Source organism: Cetorhinus maximus, unplaced genomic scaffold (genome assembly GCF_964194155.1).
Source record: "Cetorhinus maximus unplaced genomic scaffold, sCetMax3.hap1.1 HAP1_SCAFFOLD_523, whole genome shotgun sequence".
Lineage (NCBI taxonomy): Eukaryota > Metazoa > Chordata > Chondrichthyes > Lamniformes > Cetorhinidae > Cetorhinus > Cetorhinus maximus.
In genome coordinates, this window is record NW_027596465.1 from 122722 (window position 1) to 132611 (window position 9890).

General features: G+C 49.9%; 1 pseudogene; it reads left to right on the forward strand.

Moving 5' to 3' along the window:
* The first annotated feature begins 4039 nt into the window (after positions 1–4039).
* Positions 4040–9588, forward strand: LOC144673980 (protein BTG3-like; annotated as a pseudogene).
* Positions 9589–9890: the final 302 nt, after the last annotated feature.

Here is a 9890-nt window from a genome sequence, read left to right on the forward strand (position 1 = left end):
GACATTAAAGCTGGGCCCCGTCTGCCGTCTCAGGTGGGTGTAAAAGATCCCATGGGCATTATGTTTAAGAAGAGTGGGTTGGTGGGGGGGGGGGTTCTCCCCATGTCCTGGAACCAAAACCACTAAAAAGAAACTGATGACCTGGGTTATCCTCAGATTGATGAAGGATCTTGCTGTGTGCAAATTGGCTACCGGCTTCCCTGCATTACAACAGTGAGCAGAGTTCAGAAATTAAAGCACTTCATTGTTTGGGGCCATAAAGCGCGATGGGACGCCCTGAGGCGGTGAGCGGCGCTAGATAAATGCATGTCCCCCTTTCACTTATTCTTGCTGCTTAACAGTGGCGAAGGCGCCTTTAAGAAGTGGGCGGGGCGCGGCTGACGTCAACCCCTGCCTTGTATGGTCATTGATGTGTGTCGGAAGGGACGTCCTCTCGTTGGCTGGGGACACAGTTTGAATCATCTTCTTGATGTAAATTTCTGGCAATGACTGAGGGCAGTTTGATAAAATCTCTCACACATTTTGCAGCCACAAGTCTGGACGTGAATCGAGGAGGCGAAAGCATCTCTGGTGAGTAGATATTTAAATATATATAATATATATATGTAGACATATATTAGTGAACAAAACAACAGGAAACAAGTTTAGAAAAGTTTTTCAGAAGTTGGCCTTAAACTTTTTCCTGTCAGAGAAGTGTTGGTTTGCAATTGGCTATCAAATGGTAAGTAACCTGGTTACTTACATCTGTAAGTCTCTTTTTTTTTAAACCATGTTGCAGGAGAAAATATCTTTTTTCAGAGTTAGTTGGTGAGCTTTTTAAAGTTGTGCCTGTTGATGCAAGGTGCCACAATCACTTTTTCTTCCGAACTGAACTTTGACCGGCACACGAAACAAAAACAGAAAATAGCTGGGAAAACCCATCAAGTCTGAGCACATCTCTGGCGAGAGAGAGAGAGAGAGATCAAGAGTTAACGTTTCGAGCCAGCGGGTCAGTTTAATGTGCTGTGTCCCAACGCTGAATTCAAACTCTCTGTCTCTGCCGCCACGGGTTGATTTTAGGGACCATCGAACAATCGGCACTGTCTCCAGGAGAGGAGGTTGGGGGACATAAGCAGAATTGATGGCCGCGTTAGAGGAATGATATACTTTCTCAGTGGGGGAGTGGGTTTCGTTAAGGCACAGTTCATGGTTCAGCACCTCCCCACTTTTTTTTTTAGAAAAGGTGATGTTTTTGAGATGGTCCCTTAGGTGAACACGTGGATTTGGTTTCCAGTTTTGAAGTTTATAACTGTGCTGCTTGTAGTTTGTAAGACTGATTGATTGATTCATTCGGGATCACTCAGGGTGGATGGGTTGCTGCCAGCTCTGGTGGGTGGGGGTCGGGGGATGGGGGCGCGGGTCTGAAGAGTTCGAAATGAAAGTTAGATATTGGTGTGTGTTTGGGGAATCCCAATTTTTGAGTCCAGGAGAGTGTGTGTGTGTGTGAGAGAGAGAGCGTGTGTGTGTGTGAGAGACTATGTGTGTGAGAGAGAGAGAGCGTGTGTGTGTGTGAGAGAGAGAATGTGTGTGAGAGAGAGAGAGATCGTGTTTATGAGAGAGATGTGTGTGAGAGAGTGTGTGAGAGAGTGTGTGTGAGAGAGAGAGAGCGTGTGTGTGTGAGAGAGAGAGTGTGTGTGAGAGAGAGATGTGTGTGAGAGAGAGAGTGTGTATGTGTGTGAGAGAGTATGTGTGTGTGTGAGAGAGAGATGTGTGTGTGTGAGAGAGAGAGCGTGTGTGTGTGTGAGAGAGATGTGTGTGAGAGAGGGAGCGTGTGTGTGTGAGAGTGTATGTGTGTGAGAGAGAGCGTGTGTGTGTGAGAGAGAGATGTGTGTGAGAGAGGGAGCGTGTGTGTGTGAGAGTGTATGTGTGTGAGAGAGAGCGTGTGTGTGTGAGAGAGAGAGTGTGTGTGAGGGAGAGAGCGTGTGTACGTGTGAGAGAGAGTATGTGTGTGTGTGAGAGAGAGCGTGTTTGTGTGAGAGAGAGTGTGTACGTGTGAGAGAGTGTGTATGTGTGTGAGAGAGAGTGTGTGGGAGAGGCTATGTGTGTGTGTGAGAGAGAGTGTATGTGTGTGAGAGAGATGTGTGTGAGAGAGAGAGCGTGTGTGTGAGAGTGAGAGTGTGTGAGAGAGTGTGTATGTGTGTGTGAGAGAGAGATTGTGTTTATTAAATTTCTTCTATTTGATGCTGTAGTTTTTGGAGTTATTTTCTCCCAGGGAGGAACAGGAGAGATTTGGTTTTCTGTTACTCGGCCCCTCAGGAAGTGTTAGCTCCGCCCTGCAATTGGAAAAACAAAAATGCCCCCGTGTGACCTGAAGACTGAGGGTAGTTGCGGTTTCTGTGGGGCCTGTAATGGACACTGGGGGAGGATGTTTGATATGGACACCTTCCTGGACAGTGGCACCAGAGTTACTCAGGGAAAGTAGCGCTTTTCCCCACCTCAGGACGTCCCAAAGCCTTTCACAGCTAACGCAGGACCTTTTTTTTGTGTGTGAGCTCACTGTTGTAATGTAGGAACCGCAGACAATTTACGCACAGCAAGATCCCACAAACAGCAATGTGATAATGACTCAGATCATCTGGGTTTTTTTTTTAGTGATGTTGTTTAAGGGATAAATATTGGCCCCAGGACCACGGGGAGAACTCCCCCCACCCCCCCCCCGCCCCCCACCCCCTGCTCTTCTTCCAAATAGTGGCCGTGGGATCTTCCCGCGACGCCTCCCTTGGCCGAATGTCAGTCTGGATTGTGAGCTCCTGGTCTTTGTACTGGGAGGCTGGTGCGCACAACCCTGTGAGTCAGAAGTAAGTGTGCGACGGACTGAGACACTGACTCACTTTGCTGGGCCGACAGGGCTTCCATGGAGCTTGTGTCTCTGAATCCACCGCAGTTAGAAACAAAACAACATGTTTACAAAAATCAGCTGTTTCACCTGAGGACAGTTTTAACAATCTGAAGGATGGCAGACTTCAGTGCAATTTGGATGTGAGATTGACTCTCACTTTTACTGTTTTACGCTCGGACATTGAATGCAAAGTGTTCTGTCCGAGAGAGGGATGTCCTTCTCCTGCTGTGTGACTATGAACAACATCTGGAGTAAGGACTGGCTCCTTGTCCCTGTCTCCACGTCCTCCCATTTACCTTTATAACGTTTTCCGTTTTAATGTTGTGGGGCTAATATTCACCCCAATGAATATCGCTGTCAAATAAAAATCGGATCTGGGTCACTATCGCATTGTCCTTTGTGGGATCTTGCTGTGCGCAAATTGGCTTTTGCTTTTCCCCCCATTACGATGGTGACCCCCACTTCATAAATGGAAGGGAGTCATTTGGCTGTGAGGCTCTTTGGGATATCTTGCAGCGGTTAAAGGCGTTACAGAAATGTGAGTTCTTCACCGGATATACAGCAGGCCATTCGGCCCATCTGCTCCGTGCCGGTGTTTCTGCTCCACACGAACCTCCTCCACCACCCCCCTCTCCATCTCACCCCATCACCCTATCCTTCCATTCCTTTCTCCCTCATGTGTTTATCCAGCTTCCCCCTTAAATACATCGATACTATTCACCTCCACCACTCCCTGTGGGAGCGAGTTCCACATTCTCCCCACTCTCTGGGTAAAGAGGTTTCTCCTGAATTCCCCATTGGGTTTATTAGTGATGATCTTATATCGATGGTCCCTAGTTCTGGTCTCCCCCACACACAAGAGGAAACAGTCTGTCTGTATCCAGGTGCGTGTTCCAGAAGGGTCTTGTCAGCAATGCCTACCACAGTCAAATAGCTCGCCAGCCATCACTATTGTGGGGGGGGGCAGGTCAAAGAGTTGCTGGTGGTGGGGGTGGGATGTTGTTGACACAAAGGGGTCATTCCAGCAGCCCGAACATGATCTCTATGTTCCATCACCCTTCTCCCCACCCCCCACCCTCACCCAACCCCAACATCCCCGACTGTAACACACTCTGAACAGGTTAATCTCTAAACACCCCCACCTTCCCCCCGCAGATACACCAGGAGACGATGAAGGAGGAGATCGGAGCCGGAGTGTCCTTCCTGGTCAGCTTGGTCAGGAATCGCAGCAGGCTACATCAGGAAAAGATCGAGGAGTTTGGGGAGAAGCTCACTGCGATACTGTACCGAAAATACCAGAATCACTGGTACCCAGCCAATCCCAGCAAAGGACAAGCATACAGGTAAGCAAACAGCAGAGCCGCCCAGTACAATGGCTAGAATATTACAGCACAGAAATGGGCCATTCAGCCCATCTGCTCCGTGCCAGTGTTTCTGCTCCACACGAGCCTCCTCCCACCCCCTGTTCATCTCACCCCATCACCATATCCTTCTATTCCTTGCCCCCCGCCCGCCCCATGTTTTTATCCAGCTTCCCCCTGAAAGAGCATAAAATATTGGACAGCACACCAGGGAGGACCCTCCTCACTATTTCTTGCATTGCGCTGAAGGACATTGTCCATCCACTTGCGAGAGCAGATGGAACAAGTCCTGGGTTTGAGTCTCCACCCCAGAGACTTCAGCCCCATAATCCAGGCCGATACTCCACAGTGCCAGTGCCGAGGGGGCGCCGCGCTGTCAGAGGGTCGGTGCCAAAGGAGATGCTGGCCTTCAGGTGAAACTTTAAACCAAAGTTCCCGTCTGCCTCCTTGGTGGGTTTAAACGATCCCACGGCCACTATTTGGAAGAGGAGCAGGGGGAAGGTCCTGGGGCCAATATTTACCCCTCAACCAACATCACTAAAAAAACAGATGATCTGGGTCATTATCACCTTAATGTTTGTGGGAGCTTGCTGTGCACAAATTGGCCGCAACGTCTCCGACATTACACAGTGAACATACTTTTGAATAAGTATTTCATTGGCTGTGAAAGGTTTTGGGACATCCTGGGGTGGTGAAGGCGCCAGAGAAATGCAAGTCTTTGTTTTGAAAAAAAACAAAAAACTGCAGATGCTGGAAATCCAAAACAAAAACAAAAAAACCTGGAATAACTCAGCAGGTCTGGCAGCATCTGCGGAGAGGAAAACAGTTAACGTTTCGAGTCCGTATGATTCTTCAAAAGAACTAAGGAAAAATAGAAAAGAGGTGAAATATAAGGTGGTTTAAGAGGGGGTGGGACAGGTACAGCTGGATAGAGGGCCAGTGATAAAGTGGAGATAGCCAAAAGATGTCATAGACTAAAGGGCAAAGAGGTGGTGACGGTGGTGATATTATCTAAGGGATGTGCTAATGGGGACATTAAGGGTAGAAAGCAGGACGAGCAAGGTCCCAGGTAGCCCTAGTGGGGGTGGGGTGGGGGGAAGGGATCGAAATAGGCTAGAAGGTAAGAGATAAAACAATTGATGGAAATAAATTTAAAAATAATGGAAATAGTGGGAAAAGAAAAATCTATATAAATTATTGGAGAAAAGGGGGATCGGAAAGGCGGTGGGGATGGAGGAGAGAGTTCATTGATTGTCTTTGTTTTGAAAGTTGCTCGAAGTTGTCCCTGCAATACCGCCCTTTCCCCACCTGGGGGCGCCGCTGCTCAGTTTTAAATTTGGATGAGCAGCTGAACCGCTTAAAGCCCCTTTAAAGCTGGGACAATGAAATTTTAGGGGCATCTTAAAGGAAGGGAGATAGAGGTGGAGAGGTCTCGGGAGGGAATTCCAGAGTTTAGGGCCACAGGCAGCTGAAGGCACGGCCACCAATGGTGGAGCGATGGAAATCAGGGGATGCTCAAGGGGCTGCAATTGGAGGAAGGCAGAGATTTTGGAGGGTTGTCGGCCTGGAGGAGGTTACAGAGATAGGGAGGGGTATAGAAACTTGGAGGAAGTTACAGAGATAGGGAGGGTTGTAGGGGCTGGAGGAGGTTACAGAGATAGGGAGGGTTATAGAAACTTGGAGGAAGTTACAGAGATAGATAGGGTTGTAGGGGCTGGAGGAGGTTACAGAGATAGGGAGGGTTGTAGGGGCTGGAGGAGGTTACAGAGATAGGGAGGGTTGTAGGGGCTGGAGGAGGTTACAGAGATAGGGAGGGTTGTCAGGCTGGAGGAGGTTACAGAGATAGGGAGGGTTATAGAAACTTGGAGGAGATTACAGAGATAGGGAGGGTTGTAGGGGCTGGAGGAGGTTACAGAGATAGGGAGGGTTGTAGGGGCTGGAGGAGGTTACAGAGATAGGGAGGGTTGTAGGGGCTGGAGGAGGTTATAGAGATAGGGAGGGTTGTAAGGGCTGGAGAAGGTTACAGAGATATGGAGGGTTGTGGGGGCTGGAGGAGGTTACAGAGATGGGGAGGGTTGTAGGGGCTGGAGGAGGTTACAGAGATAGGGAGGGTTGTAGGGACTGGAGGAGGTTACAGAGATAGGGAGGGTTGTAGGGACTGGAGGAGGTTACAGAGATAGGGAAGGTTGTAGGGACTTGAGGAGGTTACAGAGTTAAGGAGGGTTGTAGGGGCTGGTGGAGGTTACAGGGATAGAGAGGGTTATAGAAGCTGGAGGAGGTTACAGAGATAGGGAGGGTTGTAGGGACTGGAGGAGGTTACAGAGATGGGGAGGGTTGTAGGGACTGGAGCAGGTTACAGAGATAGGGAGGGTTGTAGGGACTGGAGGAGGTTACAGAGATAGGGAGAGTTGTAGGGGCTGGAGGAGGTTACAGAGATGGGGAGGGTTGTGTGGACTGGAGGAGGTTACAGAGATAGGGAGGGTTGTAGGGACTGGAGGAGGTTACAGAGATAGGGAGTGTTGTAGGGACTGGAGGAGGTTACAAAGATAGGGAGAGTTGTGGGGACTGGAGGAGGTTACAGAGATAGGGAGTGTTGTAGGGACTGGAGGAGGTTACAGAGATAGGGAGGGTTGTAGGGACTGGAGGAGGTTACAGAGATGCGGAGGGTTGTAGGGACTGGAGGAGGTTACAGAGATAGGGAGGGTTGTGGGGACAGTTTTGAAAACAAGGATGAAAGTTTTAAAATGGAGGCGTTGTTGGACTGGGAGCTAATGTATGTCAGTGAGTGACGGGGTGAAGGCTGAACAGGACTTGGTACAACTTGGGAAAAGGGCCAGTAGGCTTCTGGATGGTCTAATGTCTGTCCTCTTGGATCCTTCAGTATATTTTTTCTCTCCCTGGTAGATGCATTCGGATAAACAGGAAACATAAAGCAGACCCATCCTTGTTGCTCGCTTGTCAAGACTGTGATCTGGAATATAACCAGTTGAGACTGCCCAAAGAGATTACGTTGTGGATTGATCCCCAGGAGGTGTGCTGCAGGTAAGTCTTCACCTGGACGGTTTAGCAACACAGTCACCGCAGAGACAAACACAAGGAGCTCATCTGGAGAATTGTGTCCGATTCCGACTGCCTCACACTTTAGGAGGGAAGGCGAGGCCTTGGGGAGGGTGAGGGGGAGATTGACTCGAATGGCGCCAGGGAAGAGGGACTTCAGTTCATGTGGAGAGACTGGGGAAGCTGGGATTGTTCTCCTTAGAGCAGAGAAGGTTAAGGGGGAGATTGAATCGAGACGTTCAAAATCATGAGGGGGTTTGGATAGAGTCAATAAGGAGAAAGTGTTTCCAGTGGCAGGAGGGTCGGTAACCAGAGGGACACAGATTGAAGGGAATCGGAACCAGAGGGGGAGATGAGAATTTTTTTTACACAGCGAGTTGTTGTGATCTGGATGGCGCTGCCTGAAAGGGCGGTGGATGCAGATTCAACAGGAACTTCCAAAGGGGGAATTGTGTCTGTCTGTCTCTCTCTCTCACTGCTGTGCTCTCTGTCTCTCCTTCACTGTACGGTAAACCTTCCCTCGGCTGTGTTCTGCCAGTTTGTGTGGGTGTTTGTTGTTTATACCAGGTTGTTAGTGGCTGTGTCTCGCGTGTTGCTGCCTGACCCGATTCCCACTAAATCTTCATTTGAAATTCCTGCAGGTGTAGTGATGGGAGTCTGCCTTTCACTGTCGCTCAGTTTGGACAAGACTCCAGGAGGGCGGCGTCGTTAGACTCTGAGCAAGGCAGCGCGTCCTCGGAGTGCAGCACACCTGACTGCCACTCGGAGACTTCGTCAGATGAAGGGGAACATGCCAAAGGTCAAACAGTGTAGGAAACTGCAGCAAAAACAGCTGAAGCTACTGGCAAGGTAAAGAGAACATTGAGCACCCAGTGCTGGGAGGGGTCGGAGTGAATGGTTCCAATACTCTCCGGGCCGATCTCCCACCTTCTACCCCTGGAAACTCATCAAAAACTCAACTGACCCCAGACCCAACTCACATTGAGTCCCGTTCACCCATCACTATCCTGTCGCTCACTGACCTACACTGGCTCCTGGTCCAGCAACACCTCCGTTTTTAAAAAAAAATTTCATCCTTATTTCAAATCCTTCCTCACCCCTCCCTATTTCTATAAACCCCTGGAACCCTCCCTATCTCCGTAATCTCCACCAGCCCCTACAACCCTATCTCTGTAACCTCCACCAGCCCCTACAACCCTATCTCTGTAACCTCCTCCAGCACCTACAACCCTCCCTATCACCATAACCTCCTCCAGCCCCAACCCTCCCTATCTCCGTAATCTCCACCAGCCCCTACAACCCTATCTCTGTAACCTCCTCCAGCCCCTACAACCCTATCTCTGTAACCTCCTCCAGCCCCTACAACCCTATCTCTGTAACCTCCTCCAGCAACTACAACCCTCCCTATCACCATAAACTCCTCCAGCCCCAACCCTCCCTATCGCCATAACCTCCTCCAGCCCCAACCATCCCTATCTCTGTAACCTCCTCCAGCCCCTACAACCCTATCTCTGTAACTTTTTCCAACCCCTACAACCCTCCCTATCTCTGTAACCTCCTCCAGCCCCTACAACCCTATCTCTGTAACCCCCTCCAGCCCCTACAACCCACCCTATCTCCGTAATCTCCTCCAGCCCCTACAACCCTCCCTATCTCTGTAACCTCTTCCAGCCCCTACAACCCTCCGAGATCTCTGCGCTCCTCCAATTCCGGCCTCTTGACCATCCCCCGCTTCGCATCGCTCTGCCATTGGCGGCCATGTCTTCAGCTGCCTGGGGGCCCTAAACTCTGGAATTCCCTCCCTAAACTCACTCACTCCCTCCCGAACACAGTCTGTCTCTCTTTCTATCTGTGGGAACTGGCTGTGCAATAGTTGGCTGCCCACATTTCCTCTATTTACAACAGTGACCACACTTCACATAAATTACTTCATTGGCTGTGAAACACTTTGGGACGTCCTGAGGTGGGGAAAGGTGCTAGAGAAATGCAGGTCCTTGCACGTGGCCTGTGGAGACGGGGCTGGGGATTAAATGGAGCTTGTGTGTGTGATTTGTCATGTTTAATTGATTCAATAATTTTTTCCCTTAGGTTTCTGGAAGTTTCTCCCAGTGCACTGCTGTGTGGCCTCTGTACCCTCACAAGCCGGTGCAGTATGCCACATTCTACCAACCCGTCCCCCTCATCAGCTACTACTTGATACCCGGACTGGACAAGGCCCTGCAACCTCGCCCAGGCTTCCTCCTGCCTCAGGTGCAGGCCCACTGCTCGAAGATCGGCAAAAGGCACAAGTGATGAAGGTCCTGGCTAGCAGAGGGATCGGATACCTCGCTCACACTGAGCTGTGCCAACCCTGTGCTTAACTGCTCCATTCTAACACCCATGGGCATGTTTGCAAGTGGCTGAGCTGTGTGTGTGTGTGAGCGCGGTGTGTGTGTGTGAGCGAGGTGTGTGAGTGTGAATGAGTCAGAGAGAAATGTTGCTGTATATAACATTCACTACTCACGTGTGTGTGTAAGGCCCACACTGCCTATGTGTGTTTGTCGGGTTTACACTGCTGCTCCTGTGGGTCTGTGTATACTTTATATATAATTGAA